The 27,302-nt window shown below is 45.6% G+C and overlaps 1 protein-coding gene across 31 annotated transcripts in view; it reads right to left on the bottom strand.

The window, feature by feature from the left end:
- BRD4 (bromodomain containing 4) overlaps positions 1-27,302 on the bottom strand; it is a 209,512-nt gene that overhangs the window by 113,171 nt on the left and 69,039 nt on the right. For 2 of the 31 annotated variants that reach the window (XM_065576375.1, XM_065576385.1), the window contains exon 3: positions 1,054-1,143. The exons of the other annotated variants lie outside the window; for them this stretch is intronic. The gene's annotated coding sequence lies outside the window, so the exon portion shown is untranslated. The remainder of the gene's footprint in view (positions 1-1,053; positions 1,144-27,302) is intronic. 31 annotated transcript variants of the gene reach the window in all.

The following is a 27,302-nucleotide window of genomic DNA, read 5'->3' as shown; positions in this document are numbered from 1 at the left end:
GGTCTTGCCTTTGACAATCGGTAAGAAATGGGAGCAGGTGTTTCGAACAGCTCATAGCGCTAAAAGATTTATATGAAGATGGGATTTCACCGGCCTTGGACAGAACCCGAGTTTAGTATGCATCCCAACCCCGGATGGATGCATCTGTGGTGATAGTGAGCGTTGGCCGATTCTGTACAAAGGGCACCCCCCTGCAGACACCGTGGATAGATAAGGGAGTCTTATTTGTTCAACGTTGTGCTGTGCTTGTTTATATTGTGCCTGTGTGGGACAGTCTGTCTGGAGCCAAGTTTGTGGACACCACATGTGTAACCTTGCATGTCTGACGACGAAGGTCGTGGCAGCCCTGTGGCCTAGAAATTGCAGTCAAGTTCTGGCAGATACTTATGGACTGTTTCACGTTGTGGAGATCAGGTTAGTTAAAATCAGAAATCGTTTTCTTGGTAGAAAGGTCGTCGCCTAGGGAGACTTGAGATAGAACCCAATAAACTCTAGTTCTTGTACTGATGTCAGAGTTGATTTTTTTATATTTATTTGAAGGCCTAACCTTGTAAATAGAGTTACTGTCTGTTCAGTGGACTCTAATGCTGCTTGCAGTGTCGGTAGTTTCAGCAGCCAGTCATCCAACTACGGAAATACACCTCTACCCTGATACAACGCGACCCAATATAACAGAAATTTGGATATAACGTGGTAAAGCAGCGCTCCAGGAGGGCAGGGCTGCGCACTCCCGTGGATCAAAGCAAGTTCGATATAACGCGGTTTCACCTATAACGCAGTAAGATTTTTTGGCTCCCGAGCACAGTGTTATATTGGGGTAGAGGTGTATCATGATTCCTTTTTCTGCGGAGGTAGGCAGCTACAACAGCTGAGACATTTGAAAATACCCAAGGGGAAGTGGATAGGGTAGGACCTTGTATTGGAATTGTTCCTGCGCTACTGCAAATTGGAGAACCTTCCAACGTGAGGGATGGATGGTTATATGAAAATACACGTCCTGGAGGTCGAGGGCTGAGAACCAATCCCCCCTTTCTAGCACTGGAATTATGGTACCTGGTGTGACCATTCTGAATCGCTGTCTCTTCACAAACTTCATGAGTCGCCGTAGGTCAAGGATGGGTCTCCACCTTCCTGTTTTTTTTCCTGCATGAGAAAGTGGTATGAAGAGAATCCCTTCTTTCTATATTCTGTTGGGATGGGTTCTACTGTTCCTAGGTGTAAGAGGTGGCTACATCTTGTTGCAGTAAATGTTGGTGAGAGGGGCCCCTAAAGAGGGACGGGGAGGGAGAGTGGGTAGGGGATCTGGAGGTAATGGGGATGGAGTAACCACTCTGGATAATTTCTAATACCCATCTGTCTGATGTAATAGTTTTCCAGATTGGGTAGAATGGAAGCAAGCAGATGACACTCAACAGGGAGGAGTGGTAGATACGCTGGAGGGTAGGGATAGGATACAGAGGGACCTAGACAAATTAGAGGATTGGGCCAAAAGAAACCTGATGAGGTTCAACAAGGACAAGTGCAGATTCCTGCACTTAGGATGGAAGAATCCCATGCACTGCTACAGACTAGGGACCGAATGGCTAGGCAGCAGTTCTGCAGAAAAGGACCTAGGGGTTACAGTGGACGAGAAGCTGGATATGAGTCAACAGTGTGCCCTTGTTGCTACGAAGGCTAACAGCATTTTGGGCTATACAAGTAGGGGCATTGCCATCAGATCGAGGGACGTGATCATTCCCCTCTATTCAACATTGGTGAGGCCTCATCTGGAGTACTGTGTCCAATTTTGGGCCCCTGTGACGAACTGGGACTGTTCTTACTGTGGTCTGTGAATGTTGACAGGGGAGTGTGGCTGGGATAGTCTGCATTGGGGGATGGGAGTCTGCCCGAGGGCGCATACCTGAGCCTGTGGCATGAGAGCCCAGGGAGGGGTTGGAGGCCAGGTGACACCTTGGCCCGGGAAACTGAACAAAGGCTGTGGGAGGGGTCGCTGAAGGCAGAGTGCTGGAAGCGGGCTGGAGAGATGGCTGGGAGGCATAGATGGCTCTGACCCCCCAAAGGGGGGTGGGCTGGGATGCCCTGGGACCCCAAGCTGGACCTAACTGAGGGGGGCCCTGTGGTCTGTGCCTGCAAGACCTGTCTTGGACTGTATTCCTGTCATCCAAATAAACCTTCTGCTTTACTGGCTGGCTGAGAGTCATGGTGAATTGCAGGAAGCCGGGGGTGCAGGGCCCTGAGTCCCCCAATACTCCGTGACAGCCCCACATTACAAGAAGGATGTGGAAAAATTAGAAAGAGTCCAGCGGAGGGCAACAAAAATTATTAGGAGGCTGGAGCACATGACTTATGAGGAGAGGCTGAGGGAACTGGGATTGCTTAGTCTGCAGAAGAGAAGAATGAGGGGGGATTAGATAGCTGCTTTCAACTACCTGAAAGGGGGGTCCAAAGAGGATGGATCTAGACTGTTCTCAGTGGTACCAGATGACAGAACAAGGAGTAATGGTCTCAAGTTGCAGTGGGAGAGGTTTAGGTTGGATATTAGGAAAAACTTTTTCACTAGGAGGGTGGTGAAGCACTGGGAATGGGTTACCTAGAGAGGTGGTGGAATCTCCTTAGAGGTTTTTACGGTCAGGCTTGACAAAGCCCTGGCTGGGATGATTTAGTTGGGGATTGGTCCTGCTTTGAGCAGGGGGTTAGACTAGATGACCTCCTGAGGTCCCTTCCAACCCTGATATTCTATGATTCTATTAAGCGATCTCCAAAAAGTTTGAAGATTGTAGATGGTTCCAGCATTGAAAGATGCAGGGTTCACAGGCCCTCCACCAAGGCCTCAAATTTGTTGTCTGGAGGCCGATGGTTGGGAAGTAGTATTTGAGGAGTAGATAGTCCTCCCCTCAATGTTTTCTGTTTCTGCCCCTGGTGGTCATAACATGTGTGGCACTGTGCATAAGGAGGGGGTGGAATCTTCAAGGGGCCTGATAATTTCCTTGTCTTCATTTGGTTCTAGGTGTGTAAATACCCAGGGATCGTAATGCCGCCCTTGAGAGTATGTAGCGACTCGCCTGTTTTGGCCGCAAAGAATTTGGGTCCTTCGAATGGCAGGTCTTCGACCATCAACTGTACTGGTTCAGGGAACCCAGAAAGATGGAGCCAGGAAGCCGTTCTCATAATCACATTGGTGGCTATGGACTTCGCTGCTGTATCTGCCAAATCCAGAGCAGCCTGTAATGCTATCCTGGTTATGAGTTGTCCTTCTGATACAAATGATCTGAATTGCTCTCTCTCTTCCAGAATAAAATCAATAAATTCAAGAGAATTTTGCGTAATTATTATGATCGTATTTAGCTAGTAACACTTCTTAGTTAGCTATTCTCAAGTGTAAGGTCACCAAGGAGTATGCTTTGTGGCCAAAGAGATTGAGCCTCTTCCAATTCTTTTCATATGGCATGTTCCTGGGAGTAGCTGTCATCTGCCCTGCTCATTGACCACAAGAAGAGAAATTCAGTTCCCTTCGCAATCATGTAGTATTTTTTTTTTTAATTAGACCGCTTGCTGGGGTCTGCCAGATTAACTTCACTGGTACCATAATCACATCATTCATAGGAAGAGAGATTTTGGAGGAAGTAGGTGTGTGCAGTATGTCTATCATGCCATGCTTCCTGGACTTCGAGTGAAATATCCAGTGAACTCACAACTCTCTTACAGAGGTCTTGGAATTGCTTGAAATCGTCTCATGTGTTGGGAGGCGGGGACAGGATAGTGTCATCAGGCGAAGATGAGAAGTGAGCCTCAGGTGCGATGTCCTGGTCAGAGAATTCCTCCCCCTCTTCAGCCCCGTTCTGTTGGTTCAGATGGTCCCTGTGCCGTGAATAAGGGTGAATGTACTCTCTCGGTGGGCCGATGGGTCTGTATCGTTGCTGCTGTAGCGGGTAAGCCATTCCTGGGCTCCAAAATGGCCACTGTGGAAAGAAGGGTATAGGTGGCATCCAGGGGTGCCCACACCAGGGGTGGTACTTCGGGTCAACCAGGTAGCCCTTGTGCGCAGGAACTGATTTGATGGGAGCACTCACAGGAGAGGAATGCTGTGGAGAGTGTAGAACATCATCATCATCGCTCGAAAATGGCAGACCGGAAAGACATGGAGAGGTGGGTTGACTTGGTATCGAGTGTTCCTGAGGTACTGTCGGTACCGAGAATGGCAGACCCTAGCGGCAAGGTGTCAATGGCATTGGTACCACTGGCATCATAGGAATCCGTATCAGATGTTGCAATCTTCTCGTTGGTGCCGTTGTGCGGCCCCAGGTGTGTGGTGCCTGCACTAGGTGGTGCCATCATCTGCAGAAGTGCTGAGACTCTTGGTACTGAGTGTTTGATCAGCTCCACCAGTACTGTAGTATGGGGTTTCAGTTTCTCCTTGCTGCCTGTGTCAGAGCTCGGCATCTTTTGTTTTCTTGGCACCAACAGAGCCAGATCATCCTGCTATTTCGGTGATGGGAGGACCTGGTGCAGTTGGTACTGAAGCTGTTTGACCGTTGGAGGAGCGCCTTTTATTGGCCAACTCATGAGTCAGGGTCATTGTACTTTTTTTTTTTTTTTTTTTTTTTTGCGCTGCCTTCTTGGCGGTTGGGAGCCTGGACCATGGAAGAAAGGCCCTGTCAGAGGCGGCTGTTGGAGATCTCTGGCCATGAAGGGTGTGTCCCTCGGGCTCAGAATCAGGGCGGAGAGACTTCTCCATGAGGAAGAGTTTAAAATAGAAGGTCTCTCGCCTTCCTGGTGTGGGCTTTGAGGTTGTGGCAGTGCAAGCACTTCTGCGGTATACCGGTCTCACCAAGACAGCAGACACACAGAGTGTCTGTCTGAAACTGGTATTGAAAGTCTGTAAGTAAGGCAGTGTTTGAACCCTGAGGAGGCAGGCATGCCCCTCAGGGAGCATTTTCTCCCTGTAAAGGGAGGTCAGGGGGGAGAAAAACGACTACTCTACAGTGACAGTTTAACAGAAACCTGCAATCCTATGAAGAGAAACAATTTTTATTTGGGGGAGGGGGGGACGGAGACAAAAGAATAAAGCTAACTAGTTTAAACTAGGACTGTCAAGCGATTAAAAAATTAATCACGACTAATCACACTGCTAAACAATAATAAAATACCATTTATTTACATATTTTTGGATGTTTTCTACATTTTCAAATATATTGATTTCAATTACAACACAATACGAAGTGTACAGTGTTCACTTTAGATTTTTGATTACAAATATTTGCACTGTAAAAAATAGTATTTTTCAATTCACCCAATACAAGTACTGTAGTGCAATCTCATTATCATGAAAGTTGAACTTACAAACGTAGAATTATGTACAAAAAAGTACAAAAATAAAACAATGTAAAATTTTAGAACTACAAGTCTGCTCAGTCCTACTTCATTCATGTTCAGCCAGTCGCTCAGGCAAACAAGTTTGTTTTACATTTGCAGGAGATAATGCTGCCAATGTCGCCTGAAAGTGAGAACAAGCATACTCATGGCACTGTTGTAGCTGGTGTCGCAAGTTATTTCTGTGCCAGATGAGCTAAAGATTCAAATGTCCCTTCATGCTTCAACCACCATTCCAGGGGACATGCGTCCATGCTGATGACGGGTTCTGCTTGATAACAATTCAAAGCAGTGCAGACCAACATGTTCATTTTCATTATCTGAGTCAGATGCCACCAGCAGAAGGTTGATTTTATTTTTCGGTAATTCGGGTTCTGTAGTTTCTGCTTCAGCGTTGCTGTTTTGAGACTTCTGAAAGCATGCTACACACCTCGTCCTGCTCAGATTTTAGAAGGCACTTGAGATTCTTAAACCTTGGGTCGACTGCTGTAGCTATCATTAGAAATCTCACATCGATACCTTCTTTGCATTTTGTGAAATGTGCAGCAAAAGTGTTCTTAAAATGAACAACGTGTGCTGGGTCAATATCTGAGACTTCTAGAATATGAAATATATGGCAGAATGCAGGTAAAACAGAGCAGAGGACATACAAGTCTCCCACAAGGAGTTCAGTCACAAATTTAATTAACGCATTTTTTTTTTTAAACAAGCGTCATCAGAACGGAAGCATGTCCGAATCGTGGAAGTCAACGAATGGCTACGCAGGTGGTGTCGGAGAGAAGGCTTTGGATTCTTCGACCATGGGATGGTGTTCCAAGAAGAAGGAGTGCTAGGCAGAGACGGGCTCCACCTAACGAAGAGAGGGAAGAGCATCTTCGCCAGCAGGCTGGCTAACCTAGTGAGGAGGGCTTTAAACTAGGTTCACCGGGAGAAGGAGACCAAAGCCCTGAGGTAAGTGGGGAAATGGGATCCTGGGAGGAAGCACAAGCAGGAGAGCGCAAGAGGGGAGGACTCCTGTCTCATGCTGAGAAAGAGGGACGATCGATGAGTTATCTTAAGTGCCTATACATAAATGCAAGAAGCCTGGGAAACAAGCAGGGAGAACTGGAAGTCCTGGCACAGTCAAGGAACTATGATGTGATTGGAATAACAGAGACTTGGTGGGATAACTCACATGACTGGAGTACTGTCATGGATAGATATAAACTGTTCAGGAAGGACAGGCAGGGCAGAAAAGGTGGGGGAGTTGCGTTGTATGTAAGAGAGGAGTATGACTGCTCAGAGCTCCGGTATGAAACTGCAGAAAAACCTGAGAGTCTCTGGATAAAGTTGAGAAGTGTGAGCAACAAGGGTGATGTCGTGGTTGGAGTCTGCTATAGACCACCAGACCAGGGGGATGAGGTGGACGAGGCTTTCTTCTGGCAACTAGCAGAAGTTGCTAGATCGCAGGCCCTGGTTCTCATGGGAGACTTTAATCACCCTGATATCTGCTGGGAGAGCAATACAGCGGTGCACAGGCAATCCAGGAAATTTTTGGATAGTGTAGGGGACAATTTCCTGGTGCAAGTGTTGGAGGAACCAACTAGGGGCAAAGCTTTTCTTGACCTGCTACTCACAAACAGAGAAGAACTAGTAGGGGAAGCAAAAGTGGATGGGAACCTCGGAGGCAGTGACCATGAGATGGTCGAGTTCAGGATCCTGACACAAGGAAGAAAGGAGAGCAGCAGAATACGGACCCTGGACTTCAGAAAAGCAGACTTTGACTCCCTCAGGGAACAGATGGGCAGGATCCCCTGGGAGAATAACATGAAGGGCAAAGGGGTCCAGGAGAGCTGGCTGTATTTTAAAGAATCCTTATTGAGGTTGCAGGAACAAACCATCCCGATGTGTAGAAAGAATAGTAAATATGGCAGGCGACCAGATTGGCTAAACAGTGAAATCCTTGCTGATCTTAAACGCAAAAAAGAAGCTTACAAGAAGTGGAAGATTGGACAAATGACCAGGGAGGAGTATAAAAATATTGCTCAGGCGTGCAGGAGTGAAATCAGGAAGGCCAAATCACACTTGGCGTTGCAGTTAGCAAGAGATGTTAAGAGTAACAAGAAGGGTTTCTTCAGGTATGTTAGCAACAAGAAGAAAATCAAGGAAAGTGTGGGCCCCTTACTGAATGAGGGAGGCAACCTAGTGACCGAGGATGTGGAAAAAGCTAATGTACTCAATGATTTTTTTGCCTCTGTCTTCACGAACAAGGTCAGCTCCCAGACTGCTGCACTGGGCAGTACAGCATGGGGAGAAGGTGACCAACCCTCTGTGGAGAAAGAAGTGGTTCGGGACTATTTAGAAAAACTGGACGTGCACAAATCCATGGGGCCGGATGCGCTGCATCCGAGGGTGCTAAAGGAGTTGGCGGGTGAGATTGCAGAGCCATTAGCCATTATTTTTGAAAACTCATGGCGATCGGGGGAGGTCCCAGATGACTGGAAAAAGGCTAATGTAGTGCCCATCTTTAAAAAAGGGAAGAAGGAGGATCCGGGGAACTACTGGCCAGTCAGCCTCACCTCAGTCCCTGGAAAAATCATGGAGCAGGTCCTCAAGGAATCAATTATGAAACATTTAGAGGAGAGGAAAGTGATCAGGAACAGTCAGCATGGATTCACGAAGGGGAAGTCGTGCCTGACTAACCTAATTGCCTTCTATGATGAGATAACTGGCTCTGTCGATGAGGGGAAAGCAGTGGATGTGTTATTCCTTGACTTTAGCAAAGCTTTTGATACAGTCTCCCACAGTATTCTTGCCGCCAAGTTAAAGAAGTATGGGCTGGATGAATGGACTGTAAGGTGGATAGAAAGCTGGCTAGATCGTCGGGCTCAACGGGTAGTGATCAATGGCTCCATGTCTAGTTGGCAGCCGATTTCAAGCGGAGTGCCCCAAGGGTCGGTCCTGGGGCCGGTTTTGTTTAATATCTTTATTAATGATCTGGAGGATGGTGTGGACTGCACTCTCAGCAAGTTTGCAGATGACACTAAACTAGGAGGCGTGGTAGATACACTAGAGGGTAGGGATCGGATACAGAGGGACCTAGACAAATTAGAAGATTGGGCCGAAAAAAACCTGATGAGGTTCAACAAGGACAAGTGCAGAGTCCTGCACTTAGGACGGAAGAATCCCATGCACTGCTACAGACTAGGGACCGAATGGCTAGGTAGAAGTTCTGCAGAAAAGGACCTAGGGGTCACAGTGGACGAGAAGCTGGATATGAGTCAACAGTGTGCTCTTGTTGCCAAGAAGGCTAACGGCATTTTGGGCTGTATAAGTAGGGGCATTGCCAGCAGATCGAGGGACGTGATCGTTCCCCTTTATTCGACATTGGTGAGGCCTCATCTGGAATACTGTGTCCAGTTTTGGGCCCCACACTACAAGAAGGATGTGGAAAAATTGGAAAGAGTCCAGCGGAGGGCAACAAAAATGATTAGGGGTCTGGAGCACATGACTTATGAGGAGAGGCTGAGGGAACTGGGATTGTTTAGTCTCCAGAAGAGAAGAATGAGGGGGGATTTGATAGCAGCCTTCAACTACCTGAAGGGGGGTTCCAAAGAGGATGGAGCTCGGCTGTTCTCAGTGGTGGCAGACGACAGAACAAGGAGCAATGGTCTCAAGTTGCAGTGGGGGAGGTCCAGGTTGGATATCAGGAAAAACTATTTCACTAGGAGGGTGGTGAAACACTGGAATGCGTTACCTAGGGAGGTGGTGGAGTCTCCTTCCTTGGAGGTTTTTAAGGCCCGGCTTGACAAAGCCCTGGCTGGGATGATTTAGCTGGGAATTGGTCCTGCTTTGAGCAGGGGGTTGGACTAGATGACCTCTTGAGGTCCCTTCCAACTCTGATATTCTATGATTCTATGATTCCTCTGGAATAGTGGCCAAAACATGAAGGAGCACACGAATGATAAACCTATCCTACTCAGGATAAGCTGAAAGGGCTGCTAGCTGTTCCGACTTGAGTCAATGGCAGACGAGGAGGAACTGAGGAGGCGTTGGTCGCACAGTGCCAGATACCTGCCTGAAGCGGCGCAAGATTACAAGCTCCAGGGCGCACGAACATCTAAAGTGGAACACCTACAGGGACATCACTCAAAGAGGAATACAAGTTTTCAGTGTAAAACAGCTGAGGTAAGGATTATTTCCATGTCTTTACCTAGCACCCAAGTCATTTATTTCAATCTCTCTGGGCCAGCCATTCACAAATCCTAATTAAGTCTCTGCTGAAGATGGTTCAACTTCATATAACAGATTTAAGTTATCCAGAGAAGCCTGGTGCTCACTAAATCCTGAAATCATTCATGAGATACTGTAACTGTGATCATCAAGGCAAATAGTACCTGCTGCATTGAAACCTTGTTACTAGGCATGGGAAGGGGACAACCTATAGCATCTCCACTTTAAAAGTTTAGCTTGAACATTTAGAGGGTTTTGCACTAAACATGCTTTCTTGGATGTCTTGCTTAGACTCTCCTGCCATTTCAACAGAGCCAGAGAGGGCTCTGTTCTACACACACCTTTTCCATATACATAACAAAAAGGATGAAAACTGACAAGCTGTTCAGCTAAGATTTTACCAAATACAAACATTCTTGGTTAATATGATGGAACTGTCTCACAAGGAGAAGCCAAAAGTCACAGAACTGATTTGCCACTTGATGTAATCTGAATATTGTGGAGTCTCAGATGCGATGAGTAGCTCATCTGTCTTGTCTCTAGCAGTTGACCAGAAACCCCCCAGAACTACCGCCTGTCTCATGGAAAGGACACAAGTCTTTCCCTGGAGCAAAATGGGATAGAGGTGCCTTGGGAGGGAACAAAAAAAAAATCTTAAAAACCTGGTAAGATTTGTATTTGGTAGATCTACAGGTGCTCAAAAGAGAGCAGCATTTCCCAATAATAGCTGCAACAGGGTAAGTATAAATTAAGATTTTACTATGCATGAACAAGGCCATTTTACTAACTTAATTTTTCACCCATAATGCCAGGAGCAAAAGCACATTACTAGACAGTTTAATAGTCACTAACAACTTTTTGCACCCATAAAATGTTGTTAATTAACAATTTAATGTTTAAAGTTTCTCCCCGATAGGGGATTTATTTATTTATTTATTTTGGTGCCAACATGGAAAATAAGAGATGAGACAACTGCATTACTACTACAACTAGACAATTTCAAAACTGCTTTAAAAACTTAAACAGATAAAAGTGTAATTAAGGGAAATATTGCTGTGATAGAATATACTATCCCTAAGGGGACCACTACAGTTCAGGGCATGACCAAGGAAGGAAGCCAGGAGGCTTCAAGATGGGAAGACACAGATCAATGAACAGATTCAGAGTCAGTTAGGGCCTGTTAGCCTTCAAGCAACGCAGGCTGGAGCAAATATTGAAACAGGAAGGCAGCTGCTACTATTGCTGGGAGTAAAATAGATCATCCTGTGCAGTGGGCCTTTGGGAAAGTTTGTGTCACACCAGTAGGCAAAAGTTAGTGAAGAAACTAAGTTTGTTTTTCTTTGATTTGTTCACATGGTGAGTATACCCAGCCTGGAAAGACTTGCTCCAAGGAAGAGAGATTATGTTTCTTTCATATTTGTTCATGGTGGGATTGTAGTCAGCCTGAAGAGAGCTTCACAATAGACTGTTTTACTACAATTTACTCTTCAGACAAAAAGGCTAACCTGTTTATACGTCTGTTAGTCTACAAGGTGCCACAAGACTATTTGTCGCTTTTTACAGATCCAGACTAACATGGCTACCCCTCTGATGTTTAAGTTCTGTTTGCTAAAGATGTGCTAGGCTTTCCTTTCAGAGGGAAAAAGACTGAATTATTTTGGCTTCTGTTTTCATCTTAAAACAGTCTTTCAAACTCACCCTTGCAGAACAGAAAGACTTTGGACTCTCTGTTTTTCCAGCCTGCCATGAAATGCTCTGGAGGGACCTCTGCTCTGAGTGCAGATGCAGAAAACAATGTGGCTGCAATGCATCAGACTGGTCAGGAGAGGGTGCTGATAGGCTATACTGAAAAAAAAGCTACCGGTGATCCACAAATAAGGGGAGTTATGGAGAGGAAAAAACAGAGGTGGTTATGGGACAAACGCGCAAATGAGGTTCTAAGGCGGTCATCCTTCGGAGTTTGACAAGGACAGTCAAATGAGTGAGGATGAATAGCTGTGAAGGGCTTTGAAGGTTTGAATTTGATGTGGTGGTGATGAACGGGGAGCGAAACAAAGGAGGCCAACATGGTCAGAATGATGGATCCAGGTGATCTCAGAAGCTCTGTGTTTAAAGGAGAGGCATGGAGCAGCAGCTATCAAGGAAGCCAGAGAAGTTGTGGGAGATAATAGGAGCCTGGATAGGAGTATGGACAGGAGGGTCTTAAAAAAATTGTGAAAGCAGCAGCAGAATGTGAATATTGCCTGGATGAGATAGGACCCCACAGGTTATGGGTTTGTGACAGGATGGATGGTGATGTGTTCAGTAACAAAGTGGGGGAGAGGTTTAGCCATATCAAGTTTAAGCTGACAGCAGATGTGAATTCTCAGGAATTAGAAAGGAAAAACTAGTGAAACAAGAAGTACAAACATGACTGTTGGAAGAGAGGGAGATCGAGCAGTCAGTTGTAAATGGTCAGTTTAATGTTGCTGCTACATGGTCCTGCCAAATTAAAAAGGTCAGCCCCAGAATGACATGCTGGAGAAAGTTTCTGTAAGAGAGAAGCCATGCCCAAGAGAGTGTTGGTATAAACTAGGAAGGTATCAAAGAAGGTACCACTTCTGTGTTGTGCACACCAGTTATCCTGGATACCTTTAAAATAAAGGCAGAGGTGACAGCCTGGATCAAGAGATGGGCCAGGAACAGAAAGTTAGATTTGCAAGTTCAGCACAGAAACTGTAGTCAATGCAGTGAGAGTGGATGACCTCACCCAGTGAGATAGGGTATAGAGGGAGAAGAGGAGAGGACAAAGACAATCAAACAGGACCCCTAAAAAAGAAGTCAGAGGAAGCTTTACCAACACACACACACACACACACACACACACACACACACACACACTCACTCTGAACGAACAATCACAGGCAAGGAGAGAGCACCAGGACACAACAGTCTTGTGAAAGTAAAAGGCGAACAAGATGTTAAGCAGATGGGCGAGCTCTGAGCTGCATTTCCTAGACACACAGAACAAAACATTCAAGATGCTAGGGATAGGATATACTGCAACAACATCATGTTGCATCATCTCAAATTGCAGTGGGGGAGGTTTAGGTTGGATGGAGGGTGGTGAAGCTCTGCAATGGGTTACCTAGGGAGGCGGTGGAATCTCCTTCCTTAGAGGTTTTTAAGGTAAGGCTTGACAAAGCCCTGGCTGGGATGATTTAGTTGGGGATTGGTCCTGCTCTGAGCAGGGGGTTGGACTAGATGACCTCCTGAGTTCCCTTCCAACCCTGATATTCTAGGATTCTATGTTAGAGCAATTATGCTAGTCAGATGTTTCAAGATGCTTCCATTAACAGCATGAAGCTGGAAAACCAAGTGGTTTCAAAAAGAATGTGTGAATAAGGCATGCTCCAGAAAAAAGCTGTGGCTCCTGGGTAGCACATGTGGAAGTGTAATATTTTTAAAATAAGACACATGTATTAGTCTGCATTCTGAACAAGCTGCCTCCAGGTGTACCCTTATTTGTCACATTAAAAAAAAAGCTTTTTCCCCCCCACTACTTTATTTGGGCTATTTGTAATCCAGCCATTAAAATGACCTGCATATTCTCTTAAATGAGCTAACTGAGGCACCCTGTGTCTAACACAATTTAATATAAGAGGTTATTCAGGCAGAAAATGGATCGTCCTTTGTTTTCAGATGGATGCTGAGGTGTGCCAGAAGCATGGGGCCAAGCCCACCATGACTTCTGGGACCTTAACATCCCAACCACAGGCACACAAATGTACCTGTAGTTCTCTTCTGTGCCAATACCCATATAACCTGGGCATTTTTAGGGTATTCATCACATAACCTTACAGCAAAAATGGGGCAGGTCATCTGAAATGGTCAAGCCTAATTTTTTTTTTCCAAAATACATTTCAATTTAACCAGATTCCATCCATTTTAAATCCAAGCAAACAGAGGCAACATCAACAAGCCATTTACCTACTGGTGGTGAGGAGAGGTGCTCAAAAAGTGCTTAAGTGACTTAGGCACCTACGTTCCATTTTCAAAAGTGATTTAAGTGTCAATGAGACAGGCCATTACTTCACTTAAGCGCTTTGAAAATTTTATCCAAAGTAAAATGTCAAGCTCGAAAAGGTGTTGAATGGAGTGTAAAATAAAAACTGAAGATTTATTTGACAGTGTTCATTTCACATTTCTAATTTATCTGAAGAACTAAGATTATAAGCCATTAGCAGCACTCAGACGTTTCCAGAAAGAAAAGTCAGTGTAAGTGAAACAAACAATCCTCACTCTAATCAGTAAGTGCACCAATAGCCTCAGGAAACAGGAAGTATACTGTCTTCTGGCTTCAGACTGAGTTTCTCCTCCACTAAGTCTTTGTTCCTCTCATCAGTCCCTACAATAAGGGCACATGACTAAAAAACATGACTCACCCGAAAGTGCTGACTCACAGCCTGTAAAAGGAATCCAATACTGCAGACTGGAGAATGGCCAAGTTACTAGGTCATTTTATAATGAGTAAGGTCTGACTTCATTTGCGATATTGCGGATTCCACAATATTAGGCTTCTACCGCAATTTTGTTTTAAATTAGCTTACTTTGCACAGTTCATGATTTTGCATACATTGAGGTTTGCAACACACACTCTCCTCCTCCCGCTCCCCTCCCATTATTACATTAAATGATCTTGAAGAGTTTTGGGCAGGGCAAGTGAGGCAGATGCCCAGGTGCAAAGCTGGGGGATGGGGCGGGGATGAAAAAATGAGGAGAAACACACTAGGGAGTAGAGCCTTGCAGCAGGCATAGTACTGTCACCTTACTTCTGTGCTGCTGCTCCTGGCAGCAGCATTGCCTTCAGCGCAGGATGCCCAGCCAACATCCATTACTCTCCAGCTGCCCAGTTCAGAAGGCAGCACTGCCACCACCAGCAGCGCAGAAGTAAGGTTGGCAAGATCATGTCCGCTGCAGGGTTCTATTCCCTACCATTTCCCCCCCTCATTTTTCCACCCCTCCTTCCCCAGCTTTGCATCCTGGGCCGCTGCCCCGCCCCCTAGTGACAGCCCTGTAGTTGCACCAAACTGTCTGGTTATCAAAAAAAATTCCAGGCATAAACTAATAGTTGAATGTTTATATCATTCCAGCATTTTTTTCTGAAACAAATACATCTACTGTGGCTTTTCCAAATTACTCCTATTAATAAAGGTCCATTATTACTTTCCGCGATATTCTATGCCAGGGGTCGGCAACCTTTCAGAAGTGGTGTGCCGAGTCTTCATTTATTCGCTTTAATTTAAGGTTTCGCGTGCCGGTAATACATTTTAACGTTTTTTTAGAAGGGGTCTCTCTCTAAGTGTATATTATATAACTAAACTATTGTTGTATGTAAAGTAAACAAGGTTTTCAAAATGTTTAAGAAGCGTCATTTAAAATTAAATGAAAATGCTGATCTTACGCCACCAGCCTGCTCAGCCCGCTGGGTGGGGGGTTCAGGGCAGAGGGCTGGGTTGGGGGGGACTCGAGGTCAGGGCAGAGGGCTGGGGTGTGTGGATGTGCAGGGCAGAAGGCTGGGTGTGGGCGGGTTCAGGGCAAAGGGCTGGGGTGTGTGGAGGTGCAGGGCAGAAGGCTGGGGGGTGTGGAGGTGCAGGGCAAAGGGCTGGGGTGTGTGTGGAGATGCAGGGCAGAGGGCTGGGTGTGTTGGGGTGGGGAGGTGCAGGGCAGAAGGCTGGGGTGCTCGACTCATGGGGGTGCTCCCAGCCCCCTGCCCTGAGCGGCTCATGGCAGGGGGCTGGGAGGGATATGACCTGTTCCACCCCCTTCCCCCAGGCCCGTCCCTACCTCTCTCTGCCTACTCTACAGAGCAGCCAGCACTCGGCTCTGCTCCTCTGGGAGGAGGAGGGGCCGGAATGCACCAAGTTGTGGGAAGAAACGGGGGGCAGGGGGGAAGAGCGTGGCTGCCACAGGACCAAGCATCTGCCTCCTGCCCCCGCAGGGGAGAGCAGTGGGGCCGAGTGGGGTGGGGGGGCGGGACCCCCTCCCCACCGCTCTCCCCTGCGGGGGCAGGAGGCAGATGCTTGGTCCTGCTGCAGCCAGGCTTCCCCCTCCCCCTTCTTCCCACAGCGTGGTACATTCCGGCCCCTCCACCTCCTCCTCTCAGTGGGCAGCAGCGTGCCACTCAGAATCGGCACGCGTGCCGTAGGTTGCCAAACCCTGTTCTATGCTTTGTCCGTGACTCAGCTGCAATTATTGAAGATCATCCCACAATTGAGTTAGGGTCTTAATACTGAGAGATTTATGCTGCTATCACAAAAGGCAAATACAATAGCTGCATTTTAAAGCGGGGCCTTGGCTTTCCCATTTTCCAAAAAAAACCAAACACATTTCTATTCCCAGGCCTGTGTATCAAATAAGCGTTGTTAGAATTAAACGTGGGTAATGCAGTTTTAGATCATAACGGTCTTCCCAATTGCTTTGCTAAAGCCACAAACATGTATTTGAACACAAACTATTGCAGAAAAGGTGCAAATGGGAAGTAAAAAGGGCAAAAACATGATATGTACAAACCAGGGAAAAAAGTAAGTAAACTTTAAATAAAAAACCCAACATAAAGGTGATATTAAAGTTGTCCATTTAAAAATAAGTCTGATAGCACAGATATTACCGCTCCTACAATATGGTTGTCAGTCATTTTACATATGACACACAAACAAGTATTTTGTTAACTAATGTTAGTGTACGTTAAGCACCTGAAAGCTAGAAAATGCCAGATTTATGTTTGCTTGCATGACCTTAATTCTACCCTCTTCACAGGATGTGCACAACATGAATGCACAAGTATCATATAATTAAAGACTGTACCATAATGAATATATAGGGGAGGGATAGCTCAGTGGTTTGAGCATTGGCTTGCTAAACCCAGGGTTGTGAGTTCAATCCTTGAGGGGGCCATTTGGGCAAAAATCTGTCTGGGGATTGGACTAGATGACCTCCTGAGGTCCCTTCCAATCCTGATATTCTATGATTCTATGAACAAGGGGACCAAATTAAGGTTGCATGCAAATGTAAATCTGGCACTTCCTAACTTTCAAGTGCTTGATTTTGTAACCTAAACAAAGTTATGGGGGGAGGAGAGATATTTCCTAGTCATTTTTTTTTCCTTTCCAGAAAGGTAAAAACTACATGCAACTAACAAAACAGTCATCCCCAACCCTATCGTGAGTCATCAGCAGCATCGGACCTCTGAATTTTCAACACTGAAGTACAGACTACTGCTACTGGACACACAGGACTAACAGCATTAGCTAGCAGCAGTTGAAGGCTGTTTCCCAGAGGAATTGGGATGAGTACTTGGATCTAGTGGTTAGTGGGGGGTGGGCAGAGGAGAAGCCCAGCCCAGCCTTATTCACATGCACGCTCTCTCTTCCTTGCTCACTAGTTGCAGGGGATCTTGCCCTGTGTGTTGCCACAGAGGAGGAACACACAGGAGGAGGTTGCTGGCCCATGCACTGGGTACAGGGGTTAGCTGGCGGGAAGCTGGGCCCATCTTTCTTTTTCTTCCCCTCTCCGCCCGGTAGCCAAGGAAGCCTGGTTGCTATCAGCTCCACCTATAGTAAACAGCATTTTCTATTCTTGTAGAATAGAATATCACTGTTTAATCCCTCCTCTCATTTAACATCACCTGTCCTTCACTGAGGATTGTGTGTGTGTGTCAAGTTGGAGGTTTCAAAACACATGCTTGAGACAGGGAAGGGAAGGGTTCAATTCTTCAATTTATTTATTTTAAGTGAAAGGGATTTTACTCAACTTCATGAAAGTTCCCCTTCTGTGCAGAGAGCAAACATTGAAGATTTCAACTCAGAAGGTGACACTTGAGAAAGCCGCAACTGTGAAAACTGTGTGGCTCAAAAGCTTGTCTCTCTCATGAATAGAAGTTGGTCTCATGAAATATATTACCACACCCACCTTGTGTCTATAATGAGTAAAGGGATATTCTGGGCCAGGTTTTCAAAAGCCAGCCTCTTTGCACTTGCAATTACTGTCACTTGTATATCTATCTATTTTGTGGTTTCAAGGTATTTTAACTGTACCTGAAAATAACTGAGTTAAATATGCCTGCAAAATTCAGTTACAGAAAAGGGAGGCCAGGTCTAGTAAAGGCTGAGATGAAAATTTTGTCCTGCATTTTCTAAAACTGCATCCATCTGTATACAACTATACCACTAGCTGCACCATGGGGAAGCAGAGCAACAGTGTTTTGCAGAACTCTAGTGACACAAACAAGTGCATCTTAATTTAGTAGAAAATTCATATTGTGCTTCCACAAAAGCTGATAAATGTATTCACTCACCAGAACAACTGATCCTCACTGAAGACTGGTAATTCATCTTACTTAATTTCTCAAAGAGTGCACAAAACAGTCTGAATAATTTTTAAATGTGCTGAGAATTAACTGTGTGTCCATAGAGAGGAAGATACAACTTTGCCATTCAAATACATTGGATCACAACGTGCTTTAGAAATTACAATGAATTCCATTTCACTAACCCTAAGAAACATGCATTATACACATTTTACAGAGGGAAACTGAAGCTGGGAGATTAATTTACACAAGGTCACATGTCTTGCAGACCCAGGAACAGAATTCCTAGCTCCCACATACAGGCTTCCACTCCCAGCTGCTCATGTATGTATCTAGAAAGGATTCTATAAGATTATATTTTTTTTTGAAAGAAACACAGTATTGAGCCTTTAAACATATATCAAACTATAAATCTTAATTTACACATCATTCTCCTACATAAAAGCTTTATTGCAATTTACATAATATACACATTTAATCCAATCTTTACTGCAGCTCTGCTGAGCAAGCCAGCACAGTTTTACCTTCCACCATGGCATCCATGCATCTGCTTACAATAAAAAGATAGTGAAACCATGATTTGGAGGTGTTAATTCAGAAGTGCAGCAAAAATTTAAGAAAACTACAGTGCTAATCCTTAAGCTAAGGTACACAATATAGGACAGACACCAAAACTATTTTAAGACTTCTGGCTCCCACACAAGATTGAGGAAAGTTATGATTCAGTATGGGGCACTCTCACCTTAGCAGCGCTAATCACAGACCATAACCCCACTGTGCCAGGCAAAGAACGTATACTGAACCCAACACTCCAGCATGGTGCTGGGGTGGCATATAGCTGGATATTTGTCTTTTGAATGACACCTTTTTAAAACTTTCTCAACATTTGTGCCCTTAGACATCCAATGCACTTTGCATAAGAGTCAGGATATTTGACCAAGGACCCTGGCCAAATTTCAGCTTCTGTAAGATCACAAACTTGTTCATAGCACTGACTACATTTTAACAGACTATTACATAACATCCCTGTGGCAATTACAGAAATTACATACATCAGAAGTATTTCAGCTGTCCAATTTAGCAGCTGGAAATGAGGGTATGCTCTCCACAGAACACCAGAATGTTCTCCACAGAGAACTATTTAAGAATCTATTAGTTAGGTGTGCAGAGTGTAACTACCTAAACTGCCCATGCAGTTTCAATTCCATGTTATATTTTTCACTTGTTGCCCTCAACTTGTGTAGTCTGTGTACTGTTTAACTGTGTACTTATTCACCAACTTGGGGAGAGAATTTAATCAAAAAAATGTGAATGACAATTGGGAATTGTTTAAGAACACTTTACTAGAAGCCCAAAAAACCTCAACGAAGGAAGACTATCATACTGGTTAAAAAACTGACCTTGTTTAGAGAGGAAGTGAACGCAGCTATAAAACTATATATAAATAAAACAAATGGAAGAAAAGGGAATTAATAGTAACAACCACAGGAGCCAACTAGGGGATGCTCTGCACTCAATAGCTGACGGGTTGGGCAATCAGTACCTATGGTAGGAACTGTAGAAAAATGATAAGGGAAGGAAAGGGACACAAGGAGAAGTCTATGGCCAGCAGAGTTAAGGATAATAAGTAGTTTAAAAATATTAGAAAGAAAAAGAATCAGAACCATGATATTAATCCACTGCAAGATGGAAGTGGTAGAATTATCAATAATAATGCAGACAAGGTAGAGGTGTTCAATAAATATTTGTTTTGTATCATATCAATCTTTCCATTCCACTAGCATCTAAGGAGAATATTAAACAGGAGATATTAATGTCAGACATTTTAAAATCAGCATGTCAGGATAACTTGCCCTCAAAAGTTTTATAAGAACTGGTTGAGAATCTCACTGGCCCGTTAATGTTGATTTAAGTCTTGGAACTTCAAAGAAGTTCCAAAACACTGATAGAAAGCTAATGTTGCACCAATATTTAAAAAGGGGGAAGTCTAACATTGACTCTGGGCAAGATACAAGACCAGCAGATACAGGACTAAATAATAATAATGAATTAAAGGAGGGTAATATAATTAACGCCAATTAACACAGTTTTATGGAAAATGGATCCTGTCAAACTAACTGATTTCTTATGAGAATACATCTTTGGTTGATAAAACTAATAGAGTTGATGTAATATATTTAGACTTCCATAAGGCATTTGACTTGGTACCACATAACATTTTGATTAGCATGGCACACATTAAATGGATGGCTGATAAGCCTCAAAATGTAACTGTAGATGGAGAATCATCATCAAAGAGGTGTGTCTAATATGGTCCTACAGGATTTGGTTCTTGGCCCTATGCTATTTAATATTTTTATTAATGACCTGGAAAAAAACAAAATCACCAGCAAATGAGACAAAAGTTGGGGGGTGGTAAATAATGAAGTGGACAGATGACTGACACAGTTCGTTCTGGATCACTTGGTAAGCTGGGTGTAAGCAAACAACATGTATTTTAATACAGTTAAACGTAAATGGATACATACTGGGAAGAAAGAATGTAGGGACTTATCCTGGGAAAAGGCAACTCAAAGATTTGGGGGTCATAATGGATAAAGTGGAACATGAGCTACCAGTGAGACTCTGTGGCCAAAAGGGCTACTGCAATCCTTCGATGCATAAATACGTGAATCTTGAATAGCAGTAGAGAGGTTATTTTAACTCTGTATTTGGCACTGGTGTATTTGGCTACTGGAATCCTGTATCCAGTGCTGCCATCCACAATTCAAGAAATGTTGACAAATTGGAAAGGGTTCAGAAAAGAGCAATGGGAATGATTAAAAGATGTGAACGACTCCAGGAGCTCAAACAATTCAGCTTAAAGAGAAAATTAAGGGGTGACTTGATTACAGTCGATAAATACCTACACAGGAAACAAATATTTAATAATGGGCTTTCCAATCTAGCAGAGAAAGGTATAACATGATCATAGAATATCAGGGTTGGAAGGGACCTCAGGAGGTCATCTAGTCCAACCCCCTGCTCAAAGCAGGACCAATCCCCAACTAAATCATCCCAGACAGGGCTTTGTCAAGCCTGACCTTCAAAACCGCTAAGGAAGGAGATTCCACCACCTCCCTAGATAAACCATTCCCGTGCTTCGCCACCCTCCTAGTGAAAAAGTTTTTCCTATTATCCAACCTAAACCTCCCCCACTGCAACTTGAGACCATTACTCCTTGTTCTGTCATCTGCTACCACTGAGAACAGTCTACATCCATCCTCTTTGGAACCCCCTTTCAGGTAGTTGAAAGCAGCTATCAAATCCCCCCTCATTCTTCTCTTCCCTCAGACTCTCCTCATAAGTCACGTGTTCCAGCCCCCTAATGATTTTTGTTCCCCTCCGCTGGACTCTTTCCAATTTTTCCACATCCTTCTTGTAGTGTGGGGCCCAAAACTGGACACAGTATTCCAGATGAGGCCTCACCAACGTCGAATAGAGGGGAATGATCACGTTCCTCGATCCGATGGCAATGCCCCTACTTATAAAGCCCAAAATGCCATTAGCCTTCTTGGCAACAAGGGCACACTGTTTACTCATATCCAGCTTCTCGTCCACTGTAACCCCTAGGCCTAGGTCCTTTTCTGCAGAACTGCTTCCTAACCATTCTGTCCCTAGTCTGTAACAGTGCATGGGATTCTTCCGTCCTCAGTACAGGACTCTGCACTTGTCCTTGTTGAACCTCATCAGGTTTCTTTTGGCCCAATCCTCTAATTTGTCTAGGTCCCTCTGTATCCTATCCCTACCCTCCAGCGTATCTACCACTCCTCCCATGGAGGAGCCAGCGTGGCACAGGGGGGCAGCAGCCCTGCAAAGGCAGCGAAGATGCTAGCGGGGAGCTGCCACATCCCCGCCCCTCCTGCCCAGGCTGCAGCCTGGCGCGCCCTCCCCACCCGCCCCCGGGGGCTCCTACAGGCTGCAGCGGATGCATGTGGTTGGCGGCCGCTGTGCACCCCCTGGTTCCCCCCTCGCCACGTTCGGGCTTTGCAGCTTCTGGGCATGTGAGCCTCCTCCGGGAGGGGCACTGGTGGCTCACACTCCCAGGAGCTGCAGAGCCCGAGTGTGGCAAGAAGGCAGCCGGGGGGCTCATGGGGGGCCATGCATCTGCTGCGGCTTGCAGGAGCCCCCGCTAGCTGCGCCACCACCTTTGCAGGGCTGCTGCCCCCCTGCACCACGCTGGCTCCTCCATGGCTGGGGCTCACTGCCTCAAGCAGGACACTCTGGCTCTCTGGTGCCTCCCTGCCAAGCCAAGCTGCTGCAGCGGCCCAAGCCCGGCAAAGCCAGTGAGTGGACTCGGGGCAGGGGTCGCCGGGGTGGAATGGGCTCGCGGGGGCTGTGCACCCTCCCGGGAAATTCAGGGGGCAGGGGAGGAGAAACCTGGTCTAGGGAACAGCCCCTGGGCACGGCTGGCGCCTGGGCAGGTTGGCCCCTGGGGTCTATAAAGGCTCATTGGGATTTGCCCCTCAATGAACCGATGTGCGGGGGGGGGTCGGGGGGGGGAAGGGTGTTGTGTTTTGGGGGGAGCTGGGGGTGGTGGTGTTTTGGCGGCGCGGGGGGGGGAGGGGTTTGGCCCTCAGCTGTTTTCTTTGGCGTAATATGGCCCTCGCCACTTTAAGAGTTGTGCAGGTCTGGTCTATATCCATCCTCTTTGGAACCCCCTTTCAGGTAGCTGAAAGCAGCTATCAAATCCCCCCTCATTCTTTTATTCCGCAGAATAAATAAGCCCAGTTCCCTCAGCCTCTCCTCATAAGTCATGTGCTCCAGGCCCCTAATAGTTTTTGTTGCCCTCCGCTGGACTCTTTCTAATTTTTCCACATCCTTCTTGTAGTGTGGGGCCCAAAACTGGACACAGTACTCCAGATGAGGCCTCACCAATACCGAATAGAGGGGAATGATCACATCCCTTGATCTGCTGGCAATGCCCCTACCTATACAGCCCAAAATGCCATAAGCCTTCGTGGCAACAAGGGCATACTGTTGACTCATATCCAGCTTCTCGTCCAGCTTCTCGTCCACTGTAATCCCTAGGTCCTTTTCTGCAGAACTGCTGCCTAGCCACTCGGTCCCTAGTCTGTAGCAGTCTGATCCAATGGCCGGAAGTTGAAGCTATAAAAATTGAGACCGGAACTAAGGCATAAATGTTTAAGAGTGAGAATGGATTAATCATTGGAACAACTTGCCAAGGGTTATGGTGGATTCTCCATCACTGACAGTTTTTAAATCAAGACTGGATGCTTTTCTACAAGATCTGCTCTAGGAATTATTTTGGGAAAGTTCTCTGGTCTGTGTTATACAGGAGGTCAAATTAGATGATCACAATGGTCCCGTTTGGTCTTGGAATCTATGAATATGTACTCCAAAGGGAACGTGTTTGATATCCTTAGCTATATGATGCAAAGTATTTAATTAGACCCAACTGCTAATTTAATTTATGCGGTTTCATCAATTTCTTGAATATCCCTTACAAAAAAAGGAAGTGGGTGGGCTGAATTTGCTTTTACTAAGACTATATAAAAATCCATTCTTATACCATGAACTCAATATGGAATTGGCACTTATGTCCAACAGTTATAACATTTAAGCAAATATTGGTGCAATTTCACCTCACTATACAGCTTTAAAACCCACAAATAGCAGCAGCAAAATACAAAAACAGCTCATTTTAATTCACAGCATATCTTCCCTATTTTAATTATGCAATCTGTGTCAGTGGGGAATCACAAATAGGATTACTTTTCCATCTGACCGATTTAGGCAGCTAGTGAGAATAGCATTCATGTCACCAGCAAGACAACACTGTCTGGAACAAATTTAATAGTCATACTGCAATAATCTGTTATTAGAATCCTTAATCCTTGCTCACACAATTATGTGTAAATTCTGACATCTATGGTTACCTGCGTAGTTTCTCCTCCATATCCAGAGATCTCATTCAGGTGCTTACTAACATTTTATCCAAGTCCTTTTGCCCCTAGAGATATAGACTGCTTTGTGATAATGGCAGAAACTTTAGAATTAGATGACATGGACAAGTCCTTCAAGCTCACCTTGTCCATGCTCTGGCCCATGCAGGGCAGCTCCCTATACAGTGCTTTGTCTACCCTTCAACACCTTAAGCAATGGCACTTCCCTACTCTTTCCCAAGGAACCTATCCCACCTTAATAGGTTGCTCGGAAGCTTTTCTTTTCTTTTTTAATTTAATTTTATTCCAATTCATCCCACTGTTCCCAGTTATTCTCATCAGGCCCATGCCAAGCACAATTCTTCCATATATGCACATCTCACATACTTCTATGCTCTTTCCTGACCCCCATAACAGATTTTCACAATATACTGCCATGAAGCCTTCCATGTTCCTCATTAAATGCACTCAGAACGCAAAGAGATCAATAGCCCCATTATTCTGCACTACACTGGATTTAAATTATGTGGCAGCATTAAAAGGTGACTTGCTAAGGAAAAAAAAAAAAAAAAGACTGTCCCCTGTTCTGCTTCTTTAGGGATGAACAAAGGAGACCATTTTCCCCCAAAGCTTTTTCTGTGTGTTTTACCCAGGCAATATCAGGAATATTAAATAGTTTTCCCTGTTCTTCTTGGGCATCTAGGAGGACACGAGTGGGAAAGTCTAAGGCTAGGTCTATCCAACAAAGTTTTGCTAGCATAACTACATTGGTTAGGAGAGCAAAAAAGTCACACACCCCTAACCACACAGCTGTTGTTCAGGGAGATAGTTTAATTATATTGACAACTATACTTGCCTTTTGCCAGCATATGCTGCATAGCCACTGCACCATGCAAAGCCTCTGCAGTGCAGAGTACTAGCCCTTAGCCCAGGGGTGGGCAAACTTTTTGGCCTGAGGGCCACATCTGGGTGGGGAAATTGCATGCAGGGCCATGAATGTAGGGCTGGGGCAGGAGATTGGGGTGTGGGAGGAGGTGAAATGTGCAGGAACGGGCTCAGGGCAAGGGGTTGGGGTGCAGGCAGGGTGTGGGGTGCAGGCTCCGGCCCCGCACCACTCCCATCCTGGAGCAGCTCCAGGATGGCAGCGGCGCGCAGCAGGGCTAAGGCAGGCTCCCTGCCTGCCCCGGCCCCACACCACTCCCGGAAGCGGCCAGCACCATGTCCCTGCGGCCCCTGTGGGGGCGGAGGCAGACAGCTCCGTGTGCTGCCCTCTGCCCCCACCCCCACAGAGGCCGCAGGGACATGGTGCCGGCCGCTTCCGGGAGCGGCGCAGGGCGGGTGCAGACAGGGAGCCTGCCTTAGCTCCACTGCGCCACAGGGCTGGCAATCCCACAGGCTGGAAAGGATGTGGATCGATATGAAAATCCAGAGGTGGATAAGGAATTGGTTAATGGGCAGAATGCAGCGGGTCGTATTGAAGGGTGAACTGTCAGGCTGGAGGGAGGTTACCAGTGGAGTTCCTCAGGGTTCGGTTTTGGGACCCATTTTATTTAATCTATTTATAACTGACCTCGGAACCGATTGCAGGAGTGGGCTGATAAAGTTTGCGGATGATACGAAGGTGGGAGGCGTTGCCAATTCGGAGGAGGATAGGGATATTCTGCAGGGAGACTTGAATGAGCTTGTGAATTGGAGTATCAGAAATAGGATGAAATTTAATAGTGAAAAGTGTAAGGTGATGCATTTAGGGATGACTAACAACAATTTTAGTTACAAGCTGGGGACGCATTGGTTAGAAGTAACGGAAGAGGAGAAGGACCTAGGGGTTCTGGTAGACCGGAGGATGACTATGAGTCGACAATGTGACGTGGCGGTGAAAAAAGCCAATGCGGTCTTGGGATGCATTAGGCGAGGTATATTTAGTAGGGATAAGGAGGTGCTGCTTCCGTTATATAAGGCGCTGGTGAGACCTCATTTGGAGTAGTGTGTGCAGTTCTGGTCTCCCATGTTTAAAAAAGATGAACTCAAATTGGAACGGGTGCAGAGAAGGGCCACTAGGATGATCAGAGGAATGGAAAACCTATCGTATGAAAGGAGACTAGAGGAGCTCGGGCTGTTTAGTCTGACAAAACGAAGGCTGAGGGGGGATATGATTGCTCTCTTTAAATATATCAGAGGGATAAATACAAGGGAGGGAGAGGAATTATTCCAGCTTAGTACTAATGTGGACACGAGAACGAATGGATATAAACTGGCAGTGGGGAAGTTTAGGCTTGAAATTAGACGAAGGTTTCTGACCGTCAGAGGGGTGAAATATTGGAACGGCCTTCCGAGGGAAACGGTGGGGGCGAGGGACCTGTCTGGTTTTAAGATTAAATTAGATAAGTTTATGGAGGGAATGGTTTAATGGTAAAACATATTAGCTGAGGAATACCGAGCAATAGCAGGTAAATAGTATAATGGCTAACAAGGGTCAGGCTGGAGACTCTTGCCTACATGCTCGGGGTCTTACTGATCGCCATATTTGGGGTCGGGAAGGAATTTTCCTCCAGGGTAGATTGGCTGAGGCCCTGGAGGTTTTTCCCCTTCCTCCGCAGCATGGGGCAGGGATCGCTAGCAGGAGGGTTCTCTGCCAATTGAAGTCACCAAGACACAGGATTTGGGGACTTCATCAGCAGAGTCAAGGGAAGGGTAGGGACGGTTTTGTGGCCTGCAGCATGCAGGGGTCAGACCAGATGATCATAATGGTCCCTTCTGACCTTAAAGTCTATGAGAAGGCTGGATCCAAAGCCCTGATGGGCCAGATCTCACCCATGGGCCATAGTATGCCCCCTGCCTTAGCCTGTACTTTATAGGGCAGAATGCTGACACTTTCATAGAGAGCTTTTCTTTCAAGTGTTTGTTAAACCGGCATTAAACTGAAACCAGAGAATTAAACTATCTGAACAAAAAATCCTCTCTCTTTTCAAAGGCTCAGGTTTCAGGGTCTTGTATGATATAAGCAAGTTAGTTCTCTAACATCTTCCAGCAACAGAGAAGTAAAGACCTTTATAATAAATAACTGCTAATGTAAAAACCCAAGAAGAAATTTCACACACACACACACACACACACACACACACACACACACACACACACACACACACACACACTCTCTCTCTCTCTCTCCTTTCAGGCCACATTTATACATCTGAGATTAATAACAAACCCAAATTTCTTCTTTGTGGGTCACATTTAAATACGCAGCAAAACAAGCTTTCCAATAGTTAAAAGGCTAACAATACTGTATTGCTATTCATTTCAATAATTAAACAAACACTTTTCGGAATGTTTTTAGTCTATTACATACTTCCACTGAAATCCACAGAAAGAAAGCACGAAAGAAAGAAAGAACGAAAGCACGAAAGAACGAAAGCAAGAAAGAAAGA

The sequence above is a fragment of the Chrysemys picta genome, chromosome 22 (assembly GCF_011386835.1).
Source record: "Chrysemys picta bellii isolate R12L10 chromosome 22, ASM1138683v2, whole genome shotgun sequence".
Lineage (NCBI taxonomy): Eukaryota > Metazoa > Chordata > Testudines > Emydidae > Chrysemys > Chrysemys picta.
Note: the sequence above shows the minus strand (reverse complement) of the source record. Positions and strands in the feature narration are given on the sequence as shown.